This window comes from Balaenoptera musculus, chromosome 20 (assembly GCF_009873245.2).
Source record: "Balaenoptera musculus isolate JJ_BM4_2016_0621 chromosome 20, mBalMus1.pri.v3, whole genome shotgun sequence".
Classification (NCBI taxonomy): domain Eukaryota; kingdom Metazoa; phylum Chordata; class Mammalia; order Artiodactyla; family Balaenopteridae; genus Balaenoptera; species Balaenoptera musculus.
The window spans coordinates 25,141,183-25,165,583 of NC_045804.1; the positions used below are offsets into that span (position 1 = coordinate 25,141,183).

Consider the following 24,401-nt stretch of genomic DNA (forward strand, 5'->3'; position numbering starts at 1 on the left):
AGCCTGCTATTAGAGTTGGTTGCGGGGGAGGATGGGGAGAATTGTGATGCAATAAAAAATAGTCATCATATGCAAATTAAAGAGAACCTCATGGCCACACATTTAAATGGACACATGATGCTGGAGACAAGGCCTCTCCAGCCACCAACCCCAAATCCAGACCTGGGATCTAGTCCGGGCTCTGCCACTGGCTTGTGGCTGTGGGACTTTGAGCAAGTTCCTATTTGCCTTTGGGCCTCCGTTTCCTCATCTGTAAAATAATGGGGTGTTCCTCAAATGAACTTATCTACGAAACAGAAACAGACTCACAGACATAGAGATCAGACTTGTGGTTGCCAACGTCGGGGGAGAGGGGGAGGGATGGATTGGGAGTTTGGGATTAGCAGATGCAAACTATTGTATATAGAATGGATAAACAACAAGGTCCTATTGTATAGTCCAGGTAACCATATTCAATATCCTGTGATAAACCATAATGGAAAAGAATATATATATGTATAACTGAATCACTTTGCTGTACAGCAGAAATTAACACAACATTGTAAATCAACTATACTTCAATAAAATAAATTTAAAAAATACTAATAATGGGGTGTTCTTGACCATCTCTGAGGGCCGTGGGCCTGACACACTAACTACAGGTTCCCACCAAGGGTCCTGTCAGCCTCAGCCCCCAGCACCACGTGTTTACCACCTCGGACTCCTCGACCTGGGTGTCTACCGCCAGGCCCTGGGTTCTTTCCATGCCTGGCTGGCTTTTCCGGGCTCCTCCCCAAAGCAGCCTCTGCTCACACCGCACCCCCCCCTCCCCTCCTCCCCGCTTCCCTACTTCCTCCTTCCAGGCAGGCCTTCTAGCCTCTCCAAGATCCTGGTTTTGAAACAGTCAGCCGGCACAGCCAACTGATTTTGATTTTCACTGTCAGGCTGGCGGAAGTGCAGGTCGTTATAGGCCAGTCTGACCTCCTACCTTTCCCCTCCTCATCTCCCCGCTGATAGCACCCCGATCCCCTCTTGCTCTACAGGAGGAGAGGACAGTGCTGGGTGTCCTTGGGGAGCAGGGGGAAGTGGACCCTGGTGGTGGCGGGCAGGGAGGAGGAGTAAGGAGCTGAGACAAACCACTCTCCTTCGATCGGCAGCCTCGGGATGAGATACCCATTTGGTGGGGCAGAAAGGAGGTGCCAATGTTGACCCAGAACCTGGAAGGAGCCATTCCCCCGGCAAGAAACCCCCAACCCACCACTTTGATCGACCCTCACCCGCTCCCTCAGAGGCCGTTAACATCCTTCTTTACCGGCCTGGGGACATAGCCAAGACTGTCACCTCATCTGGGGCCCCCAGTGGATGCCTTTGTACTTCTCCCCATGCCCAGCACCTGCCATGGGGGACCGACTTGGCCCCCTTCCACAAGGACTTCAAGTGAGCCGCCCTCAAGCTTGGAGTAATTAGGTGATCTGATGGGAGGAGCGAGCTCTCAGCCTGTTGGGGGGCAGATGGGACACCCACCTCCGCTGACAGCAGGACAGAGCTGAATGAGGGCCTCGGTGGGCTTCCTGGAGGAGGAGGCAAGGAGAGGCCAAGGAACAGAGGAAGCATCAACGGTGAGACTGGGAGAGGGAAGAGGGGCCTACCGGGGAGGTATGGGTGGTTTGTCCATCTGAGTGTGGAAGGGGTGGTAGGCGGTGGGGCAGGAAGGCAATCTCAGAAGCTGAGGCGGCGCTGCTGAATCTCAGTTGACTCATCTGTGAAAATGGGCCCGGCACCTGCCTTCCCAGTTGCCGTGAAGATTAGCCAAGACCCTGTCTACAAAGGCCCTGGCTAGAGATCACACTCCCTCCTCCCTCACTTCCTGTCTTTCTGTCATCCCCGGAAGGGGTCAGGCCCCTCCCCGTTTCTCAGCATCTGGCCTCATCTGGAAACATCTGAGGTCCCAGTTAAGGCTCTGAAAGAAGAGCCGGTGGAGGCCACGGCTGAGGCGGGGGCAGAGGCTGGAAAGAGCAAGAGGTGCATCTTCCTCACCCCCACCTCCCCGGGGCCTCATTCAACACAGATCTGCCCTTAATCTCCCATTCCCTCACTCCCGCTGCCCCCCAACACACACCTGTTTTCTCTCTCAGCTCCTCGTGTGGCCCTTCCAGGTCCCCCCATAGGGCCTCCGCTTTGCTTCCTCCAGCTTTTCCTTCAGTGGCTGCCACGCAATGGATTCTGCAGTTTTGTTTCCAAAATTCTAGCCAATTTTGTATTCTACTCCATAGCATATCCATGTTGTTCTAAATGAAAATATTTTGTTTTCAGTTAAATTACCAAACTTTTCCCTGAAAAATCTTTTTTTTAAAAAATAAATTTATTTATTTATTTATTTTTGGCTGCGTTGGGTCTTCATTGCTGAGTGCGGGCTTTCTTTAGTTGCGTCGAGCCGGGGCTACTCTTCATTGCGGTACACAGGCTTCTCATTGTGGTGGCTTCTCTTGTTGTGGAGCACAGGCTCTGGGCCCGCAGGCTTCAGTAGTTGTGGCACGTGGGCTCAGTAGTTGTGGCATGCAGGCTCTAGAGCACAGGCTCAGTAGTTGTGGCACACGGGCTTAGTTGCTCCATGGCATGTGGGATCTTCCTGGACCAGGGCTCGAACCCATGTCCCCTGCATTGGCAGGCGGATTCTTAAGCACTGCACCACCAGGGAAGCCCTCCCTGAAAAATCTTTGACTTGAGAAGCAGTGCATTTTTCACCCCTTGGCTTTGCCCACTCAAGGCACTTGATGAGGCCCTATGCCCCCATTTGAGCCACGCCACAGGACTCCACGGGGACACAGAATGCCCGGACAGAGCCCCCTGTCCTGCCCCAGGAGAAGAAGGCAAGGACTCGAGGGTGGAAGGGTTCCTAGGAGCAAAAGGACTTCAGCCTGATGGGGGGTGAAGGGGCTCTGGGGAGAGTCAGAGTTAACATTAGAGGGAGCAGGTGTCACCTGGGGCAGGAGAAGGAGATGGTCCTCCTGTGGTCTGACCTCACTCCCTCCTGCTTCAGGGGCAGAATCTTGGGCTCATAAAATGTCCCCAAAGAGGACTTTATGGATCCAGCAGTCCCATCCCCTGATTACGAATGGGGCCACGGCAGTCTCATTTGAGACTCCAAAAACCTTCCCTCTTCCCAAACTGATCCATTCTGTTTCCAGGGTATGGTGGGCAGAATAATGTCCTCCCCCAAAGATATCCACGTTCTAATCCCTGGAACCTGTGAAGATGTTACCGTCCATGGCAAAAGGGACTTTGCAGGTGTGATTAAGTTAAGGATTTTGTGACTGGGATTATCATGGTTTACCTGTATGAGCTCAATATACTCACAAGGGTCCATATAAGGGAAAGAGGGAGGCAGGAGAGTCTCAGACATGTGACGACAGAAGCAGAGGTCAGAATGATGTGAGGAAGGGGCCATGAGCCAAGGAATGCAGGCAGCCTCTAGATGCTGGAAACGGCAAAGAAACAGATTCTCCCCTTCGGAAGCATGCAGTTCTGCTGACCATTTTAGACTTCTAACCTCTGACCTGAATTTATATTTTTTAAACTACTAAATGGTGATTAGTTACAGCAGCACTAGGTAACTAATTGCTAATTAATTACTATTTACACAGGGCTTTGTTGGCTCAAATGGGAACTCTGATGAGCCCTCCCCTTGAGTTCTTTCATCCTTCCTCCCCGGGCGTTAATTGCACACCTCTTTTGTGACAGGCACATGATAAAATAACAGTCCCAGCCTTTGAGAAGCTTACAGTTTAATAGGACTACAGACAGGCAAGCACAGGAGAACCACTGGTGAAAGAGTGGAAACTTATGGCTACCAAAGGGGAGGGGCAGGGGGAGGGACAAATTAGGAGTATGGGGTTAAGAGATACACACTGCTGTACATAAAATAGATAAGCAACAAGGATTTACTGTATAGCACGGGGAATTATACCCAATATCTTGTAATAACCTGTAATGGAATATAATCTGAAAAAAACCCCCAACAACAATCACTATGCTGCCCACCTGAAAGTAACACATAAATCACTGTAAATCAACTATACTGCAAGTAAAATTTTAAAAGAGTGGCTTTTAGGAGACGGGGTGGGCGAGCACAAGCTGCAACCTGCACGGAGACAGGAGCTGCAAGAAAGAAGTGAGCAAGTAAGCTCCAATCTGAGCTTTGTGACCTGGGCAAGTTGCTTGTCCTCTCTAAGCCTCAGCTTGCATATCTGCAAAGCAGGACAAATTATAACACTTACCTCCTGGGATTGTGAAAAGTAAATAGTGGTGGACAGAGAGTGCTTGGCACAGAGCCTGGCACATACATAGTAAGTGCTCAGGAAAAGGAAGGCTTTACAGAGGAGTCAGAATTTGAGCCCAGAATTGAAGACCGAGTAGGAATTTGTCGGGTAAACCAGCTGGAGGAAGCTGTTCCGAGCAGAAAAATAGCATGGTGGGGTGGGGCATGGAAACTTCAGGGGCAATCGCAATGAGACTCAGGAGGCTGGAGACCAAAGTGGCTGAGAAGCAGGAGAGATGCTTGGAGAGTAGGCAGGAGCTGAATGACAAAGGGCTCTTTATGCCATTTCTAAGGATGATTTTATCCTGAAGCCAATAGGGAGCCACTGAAGGTTGCTGAAGAAGGGATTGACCCAATCAAATTTTATGTTGGAAAACAAACCTGTCTTCTGAGTTGGTTCTAAAGAAAGAAGAGAGACTGGGGGAGGGAATCCCATTCAAATTCAGCCTTTGGCGCAGGAATGAGAAGGTGTTTTAATTGCCCCCAGCTGTGAACCCAGAGAAGACCTCCAAGGAGGAGGGGGCTTCAGGATCTCAGCAAGTCAGAGGGCAAGACCCAAATACCCATTGTCCTTATGAGGTCCAAGGTACCCTAACAGCCATGACAGCTGGATGAATATCCAAGCTGGATGCAGAGACTTAGGTAGAACTGTCAGTCTCCCACATCAGCTCTTTGGAGGGATGGTGAAGGGAGTCTTTGTTCTTATCCAGTTTTCCTGGGGACCTAGTTGCTGCCTGGCCTGCCTGGGGAGGTGGGTGTTGCAATAGCCCATTTCCCCATAACTGGAGCTGCAGAGTGGGTGCGGGACAGGGCAGAGGTAGGGAGAGGGGAGGATGCCAGTATTACTGTGTTCTGCTCCCCAGCCTGGCTGAATCTAGGCTGTCTTCAGTGCCAAGGGATCGGACCTTTGACAACACGATAGACTAAAAATAAACCAGGCATTGCAGCTTAAACCTTGGAACCAAGTCTCCTGATTTGAGTTTCAAGGCCCCAGTGAGGTGGTAAGCTGATCCCATGTTAGTTTTGGGGATGAAGGCTGAGACCATTTTTCACCCATCAATGAGGTGGAAAAACAACAAAGGACCACCTGACAATCTCAAATAATTTATCGATTCTTGAAAAGAGGAAGGAGAGGAAGACAGCCAAAGCCACCGGCTGCCATTTGAATAAGTCATCAGGACCCTTCTTGGATCGGAGATGGGGTTCAATTTGCTCACTTAGCATCTTCTTCCCTAGAGGAGAGTTCCTGATGGGACCTCAGCCTCCCGCACTCGACTGCAAGCTCACTGAGGACAGAGACTTAGCTTTGGCATGGTGCCTGGCTGGCACGAGGGCTCTGCTCCTCTTTCGCACACTGTTGATTCAGCCTCCTAAGCGCTTTCTCTGCTTCTGACTTGGCTCCTCCAGTCCACACAACAGTCTTCCCTAAACACAGCTTAGATTCTCTGGCTCTGCTTAAATGCCTACGGGGACTCTCCCCAGTTGCAGCAATAATTCCCAAAGTGTGCCCTGGGGCATATCAGTCCCAAGTGATGCTTCTGAAGAAACGGTCTGGGGGCCTAATAAGTTTGGAAAATGCTCTTTACTGGAGCTTCCCACTCCTTTGAGATTCACATTCCACATGAACGTAATAAAGGCTCTGAGAAGTCCTGCAAAGTTAGCGTGTTTGACACAGCTTCCCCAAACTTATTCTATCACGCACAATATTTTTTGCAAGTAATACCTCTAAATAGCCCAAGAAACAGTCCCATATTTTGAAAAGAAGTGAACTGAATGGTAAGTCCATTCGGGGAGGGAAAGGGCAGCTGTGACATGACAAGTTCCTGCTGAGGGAGCTGGGTCTGTAGGAGCAGTTGAGGAACAGCTCTGGCCCAGGATGACAAAGGGAAGGTGTGGTTGTGGGCGGGTGTGACAGAGACCGTGGGTCAGGAGAGTCCATCAACAATTCTCTTCTCTAGGTTGTTTCCTCATCTGAACATGCATGTCCTGGGCAAGTGCGTGACCTGGCACATCCCAAATGAATCATGTCCTCTCATTGGACCCAGAAGCCCCTGATGAGGGAGTCACTGAGATGGTATGCGATTATGAGATCTCCGCCTGAAAGAATATTCCAGCTTGTCAAGTAGATAGTCATGGAGGCCATGTCCCAATGGATCTGCTACAGCAGGAACCTTCTATGGAAGGAAAAGCACAGGCTTTGGAGGCAGAATCCCAGCTTCCCATCCTGATTCCATCACTTACCAGGAGCAGTGAGGCCGTGAATAAGTCGCCCAATCTCTCTGAGCCTTTTTCCTCATCTGTAAAATGGGAAATAGCTGCTTGCAGGGAGTCAGGATTCAAATGGAAATCTTGACGTCTCCAAAGCCAGTTTGGTTCATTGCCCTGTGGTTTAAGTCTCATCACCTCCAAAGTTCTAGACATTCCCAAGGGTAGGATTAAGTTTCATCATTCATTCATCCGTCACTCATTCAATCCAAGTATTTATCAGGTACCTCCAATGTGGCAGGCACTGGAGAAACAACACCAGGAAGAACAAGTCAGGTCTCTGCCTTTGTGGAGCTCAGTCTGCTGAGGACCGAATCATTCATGCATTTATTCAACACTGAGCCATCACCATGGGCCAGGCGCTGTGCTGGGCTCAGGCCTGTTGACTGTGATTACAGAGGACCCTCACTGTCATCCTTTCGTCATGACAGCTTGATGAGAAAGGAAGTACAGGGATTACGACCCATTTTGCAGACAAGAAGCTAGAGATTCAAGAAGACCAAGTGGAAACCTGAGCTGGGAACCAAAACCTCTTCTCTCCACAGGGATTCACCAAAGGCCCACTCTGGGCTGAGCACTGTGTCACAGGGCGGTGCAGATGTCCAGTCTGGCCGCCTTTGTTTACCTGTGTGTCATCGTGGTCCCTATTCCTCTCGAGGCTCTGACTCTCCTCCCGCCAAGCCCTCAGTCGTGGACCTTCCACACAGCAGGGTGCACATGAACTGATTCCTCCAACTGCAGACCAGGAAATCCTTCTTGCACTTGAACTTCCATGCCTTACAGGCCAAGGCTGGTTCCTCCTGGGGGCCTCCTTTGAGTGGAGCAATGCTCGGGGAAGATCAGGATCTTCAGTTCCTTCCCAAATGCCAGCATGTGAGCCAAAGGCAGAGCAGACCCTGCACCATCAGCCAAGTGGGTACTCACTCCAGGGCCCCCCTTGGGCTGCTGGGAGAAGCAAAGCGGGAGCAGGGAGCCAAGCGTGCAGATCTCCCAAAGCCAGTGGCGCTAGCAATCAGAGTGGGAGAGGAGAAAAGAGTAAGGGGGGAGGGAGGGCAAGGTAATGAGACCACCATCATTTTACCAGGGGTCTGGAAACTGACAGCAAGATGGGATACTGGACGGAAACTGCATGGAGCGGGAGACAATATCACCTAACACCCAACTCGCTTTCAACTCGCTTTCAACTTAAATGAGTACATCCCAGCTGCACCAGAGAGGGCTGACAAATCCAGCTGTCCCAAAGCCACTTCTAAGTGCCCCTCCTCCTCCACTTCCACCTCCTCCAGGAAGACTTCTCAGATCATCTGCACCCCACCAGAGTGTTCCCTGGGTGTCTGCCCAGCTCCTGTACCTACAGCCTCCATCTCTCTATTTCCTGGGTGTGCTCTGCGTGGCTCCAGGCAGTGAGCCAATGTCTGTGGCCCGTGAGACTGTGGAGGTTTCTGGAGAGCATCTCCTGTGCAGGTATAGAGTACAGGATCTCCTTTGAAGCTGCGTCCTGGGCCAGCACCAGCTTCGGAGACCACGGCCTCATCTCCGCCAGATCCTGACTTCTGCAGGTGTTTACAGCCTCTCTCCCGTGCTCCTAGCACATGGCCCTCTGCCTGGATCCTGTCTCCTCTTTTCATCCCCTGCCCCTGGTTCTTACCGACTTTCCTCTAGCCCCACTGGCAGCGAGCAGTCTAATCTAAATCATGCTCACTGTGGTTTAAGGTGCGCATCTTCTTACCTTTCAGGTTCTCTAGGGGTATGGATAGCCTGAAGGATCGGGGGTAGATCCAAGGTACAGCTCTCTGGTTGGGGGGAGCAAGCCGTGCTCTTCTGAGAGTTCACTCCAGTGCCTTACTGAGAAGGAGAATTTTGGTCTCCATTAATTCACTAATTGCCAGGAGAAAGTAGAGCTGCTCCTTTCCTCTTCACAGGTGGAAAACCCTGCAGGCAGGAATCCAGGAATCTTCCTGTCACCAGCCTCCCCGCCTTACTAATTCCCTGCCAACTCTTAGTTCAAGCCGGCATCAGCTCCTGCCTGGACCACTGCCAACATCTTCTGACAAGTTTTCCCACCTCCATTCTCATTACCCCCAATCTGAAGCCAGCCTAAGATGATTGTGTCACCCCCTCCAGCACAATCCCCAAACACTAAGCCACTAAGTGGCTGCCACTGCTCTTCAGTCAAGGTTTTAAACATGACCAAGAAGACCTTTCATGGTCAGTTTCTGCCCACCTCTCCCTCTACCTGTCCCCTTTGCTCTTTGAAATCCAGCCACAAGTACCTTCTCGCAGCCCCTTTTACATGCTTGCTCCTACCACAGGGCCTTTGCATATACTGTTTTCTCTGCTTGGACTGTTCTCCCATTCCTTCAGGTTTCAGCTTGGGCATCACCTCCTTGAGGAAGCCCCTCAGTTTCCCTGGATGATCAAATGCCAGGGAAACTACCTTTTCTTTGCACTGACCATGTTTGTCATTTGGACTGCCTTTGTGTGGCTATTTAATGAATGTCTGCTCTCCACTAGATTGCATCCTCCATGAGGGCAGGAGCCAAGTTGGCTTTGCTCTCTCTGTATCCCCACGGCTAGCACAGTTCCTGACACATAGTAGACTCTCAACACATAGTTGCTGTTTAAACGAGTGAGGCCCAGATGAATGATGCACCCGGTGGAAAGTCACCCAGGGAGGCCTTAACCAAGTCAGGACCAGGAACTCAGGACCCTCAGGTTAACTCCCAGGGACTCACTGGGGAAGCCATAGTGCCATGCCCTACTGGAAGAGGACACCTCCATCTCTCTGCTTGGCCAGCAATTAGCTGCTCTTTGAAAACAGAGTTTGCTACATAACTACCAGTCCCCCGGAGACTGGGTGCAGAGGAGGGTACCAATTAGAGTAACGAATCCCGCCACAGTCCACACTGCTGCTGCGCCATCTCAGTGCTCTAGTTCCTGGCCTTGGGAGCCCAGCGCTTGCTACACCTTTATGTTTGAAACAGTTCTCCCCAGGCCCATCCCAAAGCAGAGAAGTGGGACGCTTTAGTGTCTTCCTTAAAGGGTGGAGACCTAGTGGGAGGAAGAAGGATGAAGAGGAAGGAAAGGGAAGACAGAGCATCCGTGAAAAACTCAGGGTGACGGGAGAAAGGCTCGTGGGAGGCAGGATGTTGGCTGTTTGGGGAGACACTTTGGGAACGTGACTCACCCTCTCTGGTCCTTGGGCTGCCCAAGGGGGAGCATCACAATCTTCCTCTTCAGCATTGCTTCCCTGAAAAGGGAAGAGACAGAGAAAAGGCCATCTACTGTCCAGACAGAGCCAGGCAGGCTCCTCTGAGCAATCCTGGAGGGCTTCCTGGAGTAGAGGAGCTTTACAGAAGCCATAGGCAGCCTGGGAGAGTAGCTGGAAAGCAGGAGGCAGCAGGCAAGGAAAGGCGTTGTGACCAGAGTGGAGGGGAGCATGCAAGGGAGGCAAGAATGACTGTGTTACATTAATATGTCTGGTCATGTCACTCTCTGCTCAAAGCCGTCCAGAGGCTCCCATCTCACTCGGGGAAAAGCCAAGACCTGCCTCCCTGCCCTCATCTCCTACTCCCCTCCCGCCCCGACTCCCACTGCTGAGCCACGCTGGCCTCCTCCCTGCTCCTCAAACACATGGCCAGCCTCCTTAGGCTGCTCCCTCCTCCCAGAACCATTGCCTCAGTCCCCGGCCCATACCCTCTCCCGCAAGGCTTTGCTCAAGTGTCATCTTCTCAGTGGAACCTCCCCTGCTGGTGTTATTTAAAATCCCACCCCTTCCACAACCCCGCCCTTGGCACTCCCCACTCCCTTTACCTGGCTCTCTCCCCCTCCCCGTAGCACTTACAACCTTCTAACTGCTCCACAATTTACCTATTCTCTCTCATAGAAAGCGAGCTCCATGGGGTAAGAAAAACTTGTCTGTTGGTTTGCTGATACATCATCAGCACCTGGGACAGCGCCTGGCACATAGTAGGTACTCAATACATATTGACTGAGTAACCCACTAAGAGGGTAGAAGTGGGGCTGGGAGCCTGAGAATGGAGTGGAAACTCATTTTTCCAGGCTCCTCGGTCAGCTAGAGGTGAGGAGGCCCAGCGTGGGCGGCCAGCTCCGGAGTAGTCACCCAGCATGTCAGGAACAGGACTGTCCCCATCGCCATCACGTCTGTCCTGGCTCTCCCTCCTCCCTCCCTTCAGGGTCTTCTCTGGGTGATTGTGCTCCTGGCATCTGGCATCCATCAGTCCCTTCCAGAAGCCTCTGTGAGACAAGGGGGTTGGCTAAAGCGATCCCAGATTGGGGACAGGCGGTAGTGTGCAGGTGAGCCGTCCCTTGTCTGCCCCAGCCCTGCCCAGAGCTGCCAGCCCACTGGCTTCACCGCCCCCAACACCCCATGAGCCTCGAGGAGGTTTTGCTAACCACACACAACTCCTGGCTCCAGACTTGAGGGAGGAGGAGGGGTGCTGCCAGCAAATGGGACCTGACGGGCCGGGCACCTCGGGCAAAGAATGCAAATAAAATTCAGTAAATATTTAGGGGAAATGAAATGGGAAGTGGGAGAAGGAGGGGTGGAGGGGATGTGTTGGATTTCCAACAACATCTGGAGGGCAGTCCCCTCCACCTCCTCCCCCGCAACCCATCCCACCCCACGTGGGGGCCACAGTGTGAGAGAGGTGCTGGCTCCCGGCTGTGTATGTCTGCGCCTGACTGTCTGGATTTTTGTATACGTGGGGGTGAGTTTGATGGTCTGGAGTGTTTTCCTGGCCAAGTGCACACAAGGCCAGCCTCACAAGTCCCAAAACGAGTGCTTCCCTCTGGGTCACTCCCATCTTGCCTTCCACAAGGCCCTGCTGTGAACCAGGCAATGGGCATTCTGGAATGAAAAGATAGTGTCCCGGGGACTTCCCTGGCAGTCCAGTGGTTAAGATTCCACTGCAGGGGGCTCAGGTTCAATCCCTGGTTGGGGAAAGAAGATCCCACATGCCGTGTAGCGAGGTCAAAAAAAAAAAAAAAAAAAGATAGCGGCCCTATCCTCAAGGAGCTTCTAAGTGAAAGAACGATGACAACACTTGAGGAGGGCCTTGACAGAAGTCAGCTCAGGGGTTATGAACCCAGGCCAGGGCACAGTGACGTGGAGATCAGGGAGGGCTTCCTGGAGGAAGGGGGATTATGAAAGTGCAGAGAGACATGGGTGAGAAAAGAATGGGTGTGTAGGAGGGGAGGTTTATCTTCAGGGAGAGGTAGGAATATGGAACATCTATGGGCAAAGTGGCAAAGGACGATGGCACAAGGGGCAAAGAAACTTGGCCTACCCCCAGGAGAAAATCCAAATCAAGGACCCAACTGTGCAGCCAACGGCATGAGAGGGGACATTGCCAGGCTCCGTCTCACCGTGCCTCTCTTCCATAGCTTCCAGATGAACCTTTTCCTGGGCAGGGATTATGTCTCTCCCTTTCTCTGTAGCCTCCCCTGGAAAAAAAAACCCGGGCTCTGGCCCCACCCCTGCCCAACCCTGGGAGCACAGCTCAGAACCCCAGAGCCTGGAGTGTCTCATTAGTCCTGTTCCATCAGTTTTACAGGGGAGGGAACTGAGGCCCAGAGAAGGGAGGTGAGCTCTCCAGGGGTCCATGGCAGTAAGTGGTAGAACTGGGGCTAGAATCCAGGGTCCCTGGCTTATGTAGGAGGATGAGGTTAGGATGGTCCTCTTTGCTCTGTGCCACTTCAGGCTCTGTCTTGGGGACTCGATCTGTGTCTGGGCTGTTGGCAGATTCTGTGCAATAACCAGTGTCCAGCCCCCCTGCGTGCTCTCCCCCACTCTGCTTGCTACTTCAGCAGATACCATTGATGTCCCTTGCTGGGGCCTTTTCCACCTGGACATTGGATAACTCTGGCATAATCAAGAGGGAGCCCCCGAACTGGGGATGGACATGCCAGGATCCCAATTATGCCTAGAGCAGGGGGAAGTGGGAGAGGCCCCAACCCAGGCCCTTAAGAGAACCGAGAACAAAATCTCATAGTCCATAAGTGAGGGGATGGAGACATCCATTTATTTACTTAGCAACTAGGTTTTAAGCACCTACAGACACCTGGCTCCTGGATGCACAGGGAACAGCATGGAGCAAAGAAGTCTAAAGCAATGGTTTTCAAACCATGCTTTGTGGATGCCCCCAGCCCCAAGATACTGCCATAGGGGGAAGGTGGATGGGAAAAGGGGCTTGAGGAGATCTCTGCCTCCCACCCCACCAATCCCACCACTTCAACCAAAGGGAGGGCTTTGCTTCCACTTTCATCTTCTTTACTAATCAGACTTCTAGGAAGATTTCACTGGAAGGCTCCCAATGCTGTTGGAAAAGAAATATTGAAAACCACTTCTCTCCCCGGGAATAGAAGACAAGATTTCCCACCCCCCTCCAAACAGAGGTCACTGCTGGAACTAAAGAAAGCGGAGAGTGTCTGCTTCTAAGTTCCGAGCAGTGACTCCAGTGTCCCAAGATGGAGGTTAGACCCTAGGAAGGACTTCTTAACAGATACTCCAGGCTTTATCTTGACATCCAAGTTGGGTCAGCCTCCCTCCGTGGAGCCTGCCTCACTGCACTGCTGAAGCAGCATCAGCCAACAGTGCAGGGTCTTTAAAAAGGGTCCGAGGATTAGAGTGTCGTCTTCCTGCCTCCTGCTTCCAGGCCAGGGAACAATTGGGCCCTTTGTCCAACAGGAGGATGCCCAAAGGGTGAGGTCACCCCCAGCATGGCTCTCTTTGTCCTAGAGCCAAGGAGACACCAAAGCTAAATCCAGGCATCCTTCCCCTGTCCCCTGTCTCCAAACCCCTTGGTACCCCCCCACCCCCGAAGAAGGGCTTCCCCAGGGGCACAGGAAGGAGCACTAACAAGAAGGGAGGCTGGTGCAGCAGGCACTGGTAGAGGTGCGGAAGGTTCTAGATGGGTACACCCAGGGAATGGGGCTGAGGAAAAGTCTCCAGCTTAGAGGGTGATCCTTTCTCACAATGATCTCCAGACTCTCATGTGGCTTGGTCTACAAAGATGGTTCCAAACCCGAAAGGAAAACCTGAGGTGTCCGATCCTAGACGCCCCAGTAGCTTGCCTCAACCTTTGACCAAGAGGCCTTTGTGAAGGGGGTGAACTGGGAGTCGTACAGGTACAGTCAGGGGAGGCATTGAGTGGAGCAGAGGGGGTCTGGGGCCCAGAGCACAGGAAAAGCTGGGGGTGCAGAAGGCAGGGGAGAGTGTCCACAGCCTGGAAGGGCAACAGAGCCAGAGTCTGAAGTACTGAGATGGGAGGAGCTGAGATGGGAGGCTTTCCGGAGGCTCTGCCATCAGGATGGGGTGAAGGCAGATAAGAGGGGCAAGAGGGCAGGCCAGAGGAGGGGATGGTCTAAGTGGAGTTTGGAGGAGGCGTCCTCGTGGTGTCACTGGGCACTAGGCTGGGAATCAAGGGCGCTGGGTTCTAGCCTTGGCTCTGCCTCTAACTCACCCAGGAGCTCTGGGCTGGTTTTCTTCTCTGGGTCAGTCTTCCCCATCTGTGCAATGAGATCCTTCCAGAGCCAAAGTTCTAGTAGTCTGGACTAAGAAGCAGGGTGCAGGGGGTGCAGATCTGGGACTCAAGCCAAGGGGGCCTTTGTGGTCGCTGGATGAGACATGGTGCAACCTGGCAGGGCAGGGAGGCACCCCCGAGAGCTTCAGCTATGGGAGCAGCTGCCCCGGCAGGGAGGGGCAGAGCTCTGCAGGAGTCAGCCATGACTGCTGCTGGCAGGGAAGACGGTGGTGCCACTGGTGGAGAGTGTGGCTGTCCAAAGGCCACCAGCGTTGGGAGCGTGGAGGGGCGGGTCCACCCGCAGGGCTGAATGGACGGCCAGAGAGGGCCAAGGGGTCAGTGACAGGACGAGGAAGGATTCTCGGACTTTGGGAGCACCCTGCCTCCCTGCCCCTCCTCACCCGAATCATTCCCGTGCAGGCCCCACCCCATCTTGGTGGAATGTTGTGCTAGCTGAGAATAGTCACCGCCGGGGTCAAGGAAGGGAGGGTCACCAGGGACTAATTGCCCTAAATAAATGAGCAATTAAGGCTGTTACAGGAAGTACACAGACCCCCCTCCACCCACCACCCTGAAAGATCACCATGGCAACCACTGCTGGCTCCACCCCAGGAAAGTCTGAGCCACTTGGCTGGCCCACATGGCTGTCATTCAGACATGGGGAAGAGAGGGTGTGGCTTCAGCCAAAGAAAGCGGAAAGGGTAGAGGTAAAGACTGCGCTGAAAGGGAGGCAGAGGGATGGCTGGGGTGACCTCTAGCTGAGGATTCTGGGGGATTCCTCCTAGTCGGTGGGGAAGCACACTCCATGACAACAGCCTGCAGATCAGCTGCCCCTGTGGTAGGGGCGGTGGGTGTGATGGAGGGCGGTTGCCAGGAGAAGTAGACCTTGCCAGGCCCCCATCTCCTCTCAGCACCCCGGCCCCTCCCCCTGCACTTCCTGTAATGGCGTCTCCAATGGGGAGGCCATTAGTCCTGCTCAGGGCAGCGCCTAAGTACTGTGGCTGATAAATATAACATGAGCTCATCGATTAGAATCCTCTAGTCCTGCAGTAACTCAGCTCCCTAATGGCTCCCCCTCCCCTCCACACACTGACTACCCACCCCACCCCGACGACGCGGGGCTGCTTTTCTTGCTTACTTGGGGCTGTGAGGCAGCTGATGCTCGAGGAGCAGAGTGAGCTGATAGAGGCAACACCCAGGGCCCAGCCAGAGGGGCTGCTGCTTGGAGACAGGCTGGACCAGTCTGGGCGAGTCTGGGCCCCAAGGCACCTTGGAAGATCCTCTGTCAGTTGGGGGAGCAAGGGGAGGCATGGCCCTGGCCCAGCACACAGGACACAATGCAGAAGGCAGAGGGCTCTGCCCTCTATGGGGTGGATGGCACAGCTCTCCTGAGTTGGGGCTCTCCTGGTGACTGTTGAAAGAGGTCCGCGGTGAAACCAACTTACACCCTGTCACCACACCTTCTTCTCCCCTGGCAGCTGCCACCACCACCAGCCCCGGCCACAACTATCCCAACCCAGCCCAGCAGTCCCCTCCCTGTCTCCCCCATCCTGATGTTCCCACCTTCATTTCACCCATCTCCAGAGGTGACCGTACTCCCTCGTCAGATTGGGAGCCCTGAGCACAGGGGCTGTGTCTCCCCAGTCAGCCTGGGACCCTCTGAAAAGCTGAGACTTTCTTCTCTAGGGGAGGGAGAGGTCTGAAAGTCTTGAGCTATCTCCCCAAACCCCCAAATCCAGACTGGGAACTGCAGACGGTGGGGTGTGCCCTCCATAAGGTAGTCAGACCAATTAGGCCTTTGGACTTTGCTAAGCATAACTGCTAGGAGCTGAGACAGCAAAACCAAGACAGCTCTGCACACCTCCCCCCAACCTGAGACCCCTCAAGTCTCTGGCCAGCTGCTCAAAGACATCTGGAAGGCCTCGGCAAGAGGCACAGGAACAGCTCCTGCCCGGGTGCCAGTGGGGGCTTTGGTGAGTTGGTAGGGGCCCAGGCCTGGAAGGGGGCTGTGGTTTTGCAGAGCCGAGTCTCTGGGCAGAGGCTGCCCACAGAATCCTCTAACAGGAAGGCTGAGCCAGGCTGGCTGCAGCCAGGAAGTTAATCCTTAATGTGCCTCTGGCCTCACTGCTGTGCAAACTCACCACTTAAACACTCCAGGCTGATGGGGATGAGCCACAGAGCCCACACTCCTCCAGGTGGGGTTTGGTACCAAGGCAATCTGAGTTCCAGGAATGCTGTGTGTGCTTTGGAGGTGTCTGTCTGCTACAGTGGTTTTGTATGAGAGCAGTGGGTGTGCACGAAGCCAGGAGTGGGTTCGACCCATTCTCTGCTGTGTATCCCCACCACCACCTCTGTGTCTCTCTTAAGCCTCTGGTAGGCACTCCAACAAAGAAGTGTGGGGTTTTTGCAGGTTGGAGGTTTGAGGTTTGAGCACCATTCTTCCCTCCCACATGTGTAGTTGCAGCTGTAGAGATTGTGGCTAGATTGCAAGATGAACTTCCTCATGTGTGTGGGGTAGGAAACTAGACTAAGCATCCTTCAGGGAAGCTAAGGATTCCCCTTTGAATAAATTTCTGGAAGGGAAATTGACTCTGGGAGAAATGGATGAAAGCATGGTAAGGGGATGGACGGGTAGGTTATGCTTCCAAGATGTCCTAGCTCTAGCCACCATAACGAAATACCATAGACTGGGGGGCTTAAACAACAGAAATTTATTTTCTCACAGTTCTGGAGGCTAGAAGTCCAGCCATTTTGGTTTCTGGTGAGACCTCTCTTCCTGGCTCGCAGGTGGCTTTTCTTTGGTGCATGCGTGCAGGAGGCCAGAAAAGTGACAAATTCTCTGGTGTCTCTTTTTATAAGGGCACTAATCCTATCAGATCAGGGCCCCACACTTATGACCTCATTTAACCTTAATTACCTCCTTACAGGTTATATATATATAATCTCCAAATACGGTGACATTAGGGGTTAGAGCTTCAACATACGAATTTCCAGGTGGGGCACAATTCAGTCCACAACTCAAGGTGAGGAATCTCCTTTTTTTTCCCCACATTGCACCCCCATTTTAAAAAACTATTTATTTATTTATTTGGCTGTGCCAGGTCTTTTGTTTTTGGCTGCATTGGGTCCTCGTTGCTGCGCGTGGGCTTTCTCTAGTCGCGGCAAGAGGGAGCTACTCTTCGTTGTGGTGCGCGGGCTTCTCACTGTGGTGGCTTCTCTTGTTGCAGAGCTTGGGCTCTAGGTGTGCGAGCTTCAATAGTTGCAGCACGCGGACTCAGTAGTTGTGGCACACAGGCTCAGTCGTTGTGGCTCGCAGGCTTAGTTGCTCCATGGTATGTGGGATCTTCCCGGACCAGGAGTCCCCTGCATTGGCAGGCTGCGCCACCAGAGAAGTCCCATGAGCCAGGTGTTAGTTGCGGCATGTAGGATCTTCGTTGCTGTGTGCACAATCTTCTTTGCGGTACGCGGGCTCTTAGTTACAGCACGCATGTGGATCTAGTTCCCTGACCAGGGATTGAACCTGGGCCCCCTGCATTAGGAGTGCAGAGTCTTAACCTCTGGACCTCCAGGGAAGTCCCTGCACCCCCATTTTTGAAGATGATCTAGTTCGGATTTCCCCTTCCAACTCTCTCCCACCCCACCCCACCTCCTGGGAGGCCCACACACCCGATCCCCCCCCTACTCCCTCCTTCCCAACATTTTCTTCTCCAGCTCTCTGTGGCCTGGGCCTGGGGCAGAGCAGCCAATAGGCCTGTTCCCTCAATAGCCTGAATTCAGCCCCCAGCCCAGGCTATATTTAGCCTTGTGCCTCAAACACTGGACAAAGCCACTTTCCAAGGAGCTAGTGGGGACAGGGTTGAGAGGGGGCTGCCCTTCCTGCCCCTGCCCCTTCCTGATATGGATACCCCTCTATTGCCCTTCTGGAGTTACCAGGAACGCTGTTCACAGGGCCATGGGCTGGGACTTTGTGTGACTTGCATTCTATTTCTAGTTTCCACCCTGGGAAGGGAGTTCTGAACCCCCTGCTCCAGTCTGAATGGACACGTTCTGGAGCAGTTTTTCTTTCACGTCCTCACTGTGCATCAGAATCATTTCGGAAGCTTTACAACTGTGGATACCCAGGCCCTACCCCTAAAAATTCTGATTTAATTGGGCTGGGGTGAGTCCCTGGCATCCTTTTTTTCTTTTAAAAACCTCCCCAGATGACTGTGAATGTGCAGCTGGAAGGCAACCACCCTTCTAGATCCTGGCCACTCCTCGTGTGGTTCCTGGTTCAGCAGCATCAGCACGAAGCGGGAGGGGAGGCTCATTAGAAATGCAAATTATTAGGCCCCGCCCCAGCCTGCTGAATCAGAATCTGCATTGTAACAAGATCCCCAGGGGATTCTAAAACAGGCTAAAGTTTGAGAGTCACTGTTCTAGAACCTTCCAATGTAAGTGGGCAAGACTCCAGGTCTGTGCTTCTAAGTTGTGGGTAGACAAGGGTTTCGGTCAGGCTGAGCAGCAAGAGGTCCTGGTGCCCATCCTCCCTGTCTCTTCTCTATTCTTAGGAGAGGATTCTGCTTTCTTGGGAGGGTCCACCTCTCCCAGGTCTAAATCATGATTCAGAATGGTGTCGAGGTCTTTCCTTCACTCTCCCATGTGTCCTCACACTCATACATGTGCACGCACGCACATGCGCACACACACACACACCCCAGATCTCAGTCCACACCCTCAAGGCAGGCAGGATCTCCAGTACCCACAATCCATGCTCAGACAGCCCCAGAAATGTGTCTTGACTCTCATTTCCACAAAAGAGTTGTCCACTTTCTCCTTCAACATCAGCAAAAGTCTCCCATATTTCCCGTGTAAGAAAGCCCAAGGTCCCCAATCATCAGAAATTCTGTCTCACATCCAACCTAAATTCTCAGGATCTACTTTACTTTAAAGATTGTCTTATATGTAATTTGTGTCTTGCCTTTACTTAAAACCCTTCACGGGTTACCCTTGTCTGTAAGACAAAACATCAAGTCCTGGGAGGAGCATCAAGGTCCTGCCCCTGTAAGAGCCTCACCTCCTGCTGGTAACCTACCCCACACTCAATACTAGAGCCAGACCCAGCTCCTTCTGCCTGCAAAACACACGCTGCTCCCTTGATGAAACTCCCTTTGTACAAGAGCATTGCTGTTCCCTTGCTGGACTGGCTTTTATCTCTTCTTTGCCTATCTCCCTGACAGGTTCCTATTTTTCCTGCAAGTCCCAGATAAGGTCACCTCCCCTGGGAAGCCTTCCTTAATATTCCAGGCACAGTGAGTGACTGTTTGTACAGGCCCTTCTCCCAGCACCTGTTACATTGTCTCTCCACCTCTATCTCTTCCACTAGTCTCTTCAAGGGAAGAAGCAATCCCACTCATCTTTGTAACTCTGGCATCTTAGCCCAGCACCTGGAAAGGAGTAGCAGTAATAGCTAACATTTACTGAGTGTTCATTCTGTACTAGGCACAATACAAACCACTTCCTATACATTATATCATGTGTTATTCACAACAACCCTACAAAACAAGTACTTTTATCATCTGCGTTTTATTGATGTGGAGTCTGAGGCCCAGAGAGGTGAAGCAACTTGCCAAAGTCACACAGTGAATCACTTTGGACTCAGTTTGTCAGGCTCCACGGCTCACATTCTTTACCACTGCACTCTACAGAGCTCCTCAGATGGATGATGGAATAAATGAATGAACAACTTCATGACTCCCACGTAAGAATTTCCTAGAAATCAAACCTCTTCATCAACACATTCTTTTTCATTGATACCAATCTCATCTTTCTATCCTCCTCGTTAGCAAGAATCCTTTGTAGGAGTCAAGCAACCATTGGTCCTGGCACAGCTGGCCTGGTGCAGGGATTAGGGTATCATTCCCTGGCTTCTGCTTCAAGTGAATGACTCTCAGGGGTCAGACTGCTTGGGTCCAAATCCTGGCGTGCTACTTCCTACCTGTGTGACCTTGGGCAGGTTACTTCACCTCTTGGGGACAGTAATGGCCCTAGACTGTGAGAGGACTAAATGAGGTGATGTTGTAAAGTCCCGGCCCGTAGGGACAGCTCAGGTCATGTTAGCTGGTGAGCTAAGGCCCGAGGGGAAACGGAGCTGCTAGGGGAAGGTAGACTTCCTGGTTCAGACTTATCTTCATCCTGCCAGAGGTAAGGGAGGTGGCTACTTGGATGAGGGGAGAGGGTTGACACACAGTGTTGGAATTCCTTTCCTTACGCTGAGTGGGGTTAAATGAAGCCATCCCTGCTCCCCGATTAATTCAGGAAGACCTGAGGGGGAGGAGGGAGATTTTGAGAATGATGGAGATGTTGTCCAAGAGGTGGTCCAGGGGGCTGAGGATTGAGGATGCAGAGAAGGCGGCAAGGGTCCCTTGGGGGCTACCACATGCTCCAGCAGACTCTCTCCCTTGGGTGGCTGCCTGCCCGGCCTCCCCCTCCCCCCACAGCGCTGTGGGTGCTGTATGCAAACCTGGAGGTGACCCTTGCCCCATCCCAGCCTCATGCCTTCCTTCTTCGCCCCGTTGGCACCATTTCCTGGGTGGGCACCAAGAGGACAGAGAGCAGGAAGAGGGAACCTTTGTCCAAGCCCCCAGCGACAATGGCTTCTTGGGTCAGGGCCAGGCCGAGGGGCCGATGCCCAGCCCCCTCCCCTCGCCCTTCCCTGCCCCGCGAGGAATGTGTCCTCGGAGGCTCACCAGACTGGCGGTCGGTTCCGGTTCACAGAGGGGGCTGTGTCCTGCCACCCGTCCCCTCTGAAGCCCCCATTGTCAGGCCGGGGGCGGGGGGTGGTGGGCAGGCCGGGGGCATGTCTCAAAGGCCCAATGTTCTCAGAGGTGGGAAGGCCGAGGGGCCCCCCGGAAGGACCAGGCCATGGGACACCTGGCTCTTCTCCACCTCTGCCCCGAGCCCTGGCTGGCCAAGAAGGGTGCCCAGAAGTGAGACAGTGGTGGGGGCATCCTCTGCCTTTGCCTGCCTTGTGCCAAGCTCTTCCCTAAGCCTGGCAGACAGGCTAGAGAGGATTAGGAAAACAAAAAACAAGCAGATGGTTAAAATAATACAAGCTAACTTTATAACGTTCTACTGAGGACCAGGTGTCTTGCTGTGGGTTTTACAGCCATCACAGCCCACCTGGAAGTAGATGTGATTATTGCCGTCATCCCTATATTGCAGATGAGAAATGAGGCTCAGAGATATCAGGCAACTGCCCAAGGTTACACAGGCAGTAAGGGCAGAGCCAGCTGAACCCGGAGAGCCCACGTCTGCAATGACTCTGGGAACCAGAGCCAGAAAAACACTTACAGGGGAGACTAAGGTAGATGATGCCCATTCCCACTCTGAGATAGTCCCCGAGGCACCTCTAAGGAGCCCGCAGTTCCCCCGATCACAGATGAAAACCCTGTTCTAAATCTTTTCCCAGGATCCTGCCCTCAGGGGGGTCTCCAACCCACAGCTCTTAGATTGCTTTAGTCTGGGACCCACTTGGGGCCAAAGGACAATGGACTCATCTGCCCAACTGCCCGCCTTTACTGCAGCTCCAGCAGATTCTACCAAAGGCCCCTCCAGGCTGGGTGGAAAGTACTAGTGCATTTTTTCCTTGGGCTCGAGGCCAGCACTGCTGGAGGAAATAGGGGCCCTGAAAGGAAAGCACAAGATGTCACTGATGGTTTTGATAAAAGCACCAGGACTCACTCATCAAACCACGTGTGGTCCCTTTCAAAGCCATCTTCCTAGGAACCCCCTCAGGTTTTGGGAAACTCTTGCTCTGGGCCAGCCTTAGAGCTAGCAGCTCAGGCTTCTGGCTCTTCAGGACAAAGGCAAAGCTTCCTGCTGTGAGGGGTGAACTTGAGTTTGGGGGCCCCTTGAGTCCAGCGTGGTGAGTGAGAGGTAGTGCCTCCAGCCGGACAGGCAAGCATCGCTCAGCACACAGCCAGTGAGCAGGCGCTGACCCAAGGCACAGTGCCGGGCTGGGGTGGGGGTGGGAGGGCCCAAAGATGACCAAGGGATCCGGGCTACTCGCTGTTCAGTGGGGAAGAAAAGACCCAAGCAGTCCAGGGCAATGTGGACAACACATGTGGGGCCTCCTGCAGGGCAGGCCTTCCCTCCACAGGGGGCTCCAGGACAAGGGGAAGGGTGGAAGAAGTGCCACCATGAGGTTCAAAATCGAGTACACCTCAGAGATTATCACCAGCACGTGGAGAAGGGCTTATAAAATCCAGGATGGCTTCCTGGAGGAGGCAGGCTTTGTCCTGAGCTTAAAAGAATGAATAGGATTTGGACAGAGTTAAATAAGAAGGGGATTCCAGGTAGAGAGGACAAGCTGGTTGGTGCCATTTTGACTAAAATAAATCAATAGATAAAACAAACCCTAGCCTAGCATAATTGTCACAGGAGGGTGGAGGGCCCTCTAAAGGCACATTTAAAGTTCTGGCTGAGGACTTAGACCTGAGTTTACATCCAGCCTCAGTCATTTACTAGCTGTGTGTCCTTGGGCAAGTGACTTAATCTTTTCCAGCTTCGGTTTCTGTCATCTGAAAAATGAAGTTAATAATAGTGGCTTCCAGCTGGGATTCTTTGAGCATGAAACAAGTTCTCAGAAGCAGGCACTCAATGACTGGCCCATGGTAAGGGCCCAGCCAGTGTCAATTATTGTGACAATGGCGACATCTCCTTAAGAGGCTCCTAAAGAGACCAGAAGACTTAGTTCTCAAACACAGATCCCCACGCTATTCTGAGCCACTGAAAACATGTGAGATTCCATTTGCCCTGCTCCCCAACACGGCTATCGAAGGAGGGGATGACCCTTCGTGGGTTCCACCCTTAGCATATGGTCCCCATGGATGACTTGTACTTCTAATTGGTCAATAAATCCTGCAGGTTCCTCTAAAATGATTCTCCCACTCTTCCCTCTCTCTACGTCCAACACCAAGGCAGCAGCCACCTAAGTGCTCTCCCTGTCCTGGTCTCTCCTCACCAAACCTCATTCTCCCCATGGCCCCCAGAGCAGAGTAGATCAAGCCTCTCTCCAGCTCAAAAACCTTCCGTGGCTCCCACTGCCTGGAGAATGAAATCCAACTCCTTAGCCTAGCACCCAAAGCCAGTCCTCCACAATCCGGCCCCTGCCTGCCTTTCCAGCCTCCTCTCCCACCACCCACATGCCAGGCCCTGCAGTCACATTGAGCCAACCACCTCCAGGTCCCTGGATGGCTTCTGTACAGCCCTGCCTTGGAGCCTTCTTTTACAAGCAGCCCTGACTTCCCCTCTGCCTGGAATGTCCTTTCTCCCTTCTCTGATGGTCAAATCCTAGACATGCTTCAAGGCCCCTCTCAGACCACTCATCCTCCCTGGAGCCTTCCCAGACTCTGTTCCCCAGCAGGAACCATGGTTCGCTCATGGCCGTCTCCTTCTATAACTGGCTGTGGAGCATGGTTGAAGGCTGGGGCCACTCTCTGCAGCTGCCCAGAATGACTGTTGGGGACTTCTCACTCTCAGGGCAGAGATCACTGCTGAGAGATGCTCTACCCGGCAGCCCCCTTGAATAGAGCAGGGTGGGGCTGCAGAAACCTCCACGGAGCCTTGGCATGGATGCCAGCAGCCCAGATAGAGCCCAGGCAGCGGCCTTGGCACGGCTCCGCTGCCGGAGATGGAAGTGAGACAAACAGCAATTAGCCAAACACAGGCTGGGCTCTCAAGGCTAATTACCAATTAGATGGGGCCGGACGATTAGCGACATGAAAGAGACAGTCAGCAAATAGTCACTGGCGAGGCAAAGTGGAAGGCTGGGGGTGGTGTCTCTGTTCCTGCAGCAGGCCTGGCCTCCTAGTGGTCAGTGCAGGCCTGTTCTCAGGGAAGATAAGGTTTTCAGCAATGGAGGGGCTGAGCCTCCTCGGGGAGCTTGGGCAGATTTGCCTTCTTTTTGATTTCCAGAATCAAAGAGAGTGTGGCTCAGAGCCTGTGTTTCTAATGGGTGTGGGGTGATCAGTGATGAGTGGTTTGACACCCTTGGCCAGGTTGGCCCAGGAGGACCTCGCAGCAGTTTGGAGTCTGTGCCCAATGGGCCACATTTGTGTCTGGAGCTTGCCTGGCATGGCCGGGCTGGAGGAAGGAGGGCGGAGGGAGGGTGGGAGGCCGATAGCTTCCTTCCTCCCATCTCTTGGCTCAGCACTTCGCTACCTCTCAGTCTCCTCTATCCCCCTCCCCCCTTCCCTCTGCTCATTTTCTCTTTTCTTTTCTTTCCTCCTCCCTCTCAGCCCCGTCTCTCCATT

General features: G+C 53.0%; 1 non-coding gene across 1 annotated transcript; it reads right to left on the reverse strand.

The window, feature by feature from the left end:
• Positions 1-17,605: 17,605 nt before the first annotated feature.
• On the reverse strand, positions 17,606-17,678 carry TRNAR-CCU. The gene has a single exon. It is a non-coding gene; the product is annotated as a tRNA-Arg (tRNA).
• Positions 17,679-24,401: the final 6,723 nt, after the last annotated feature.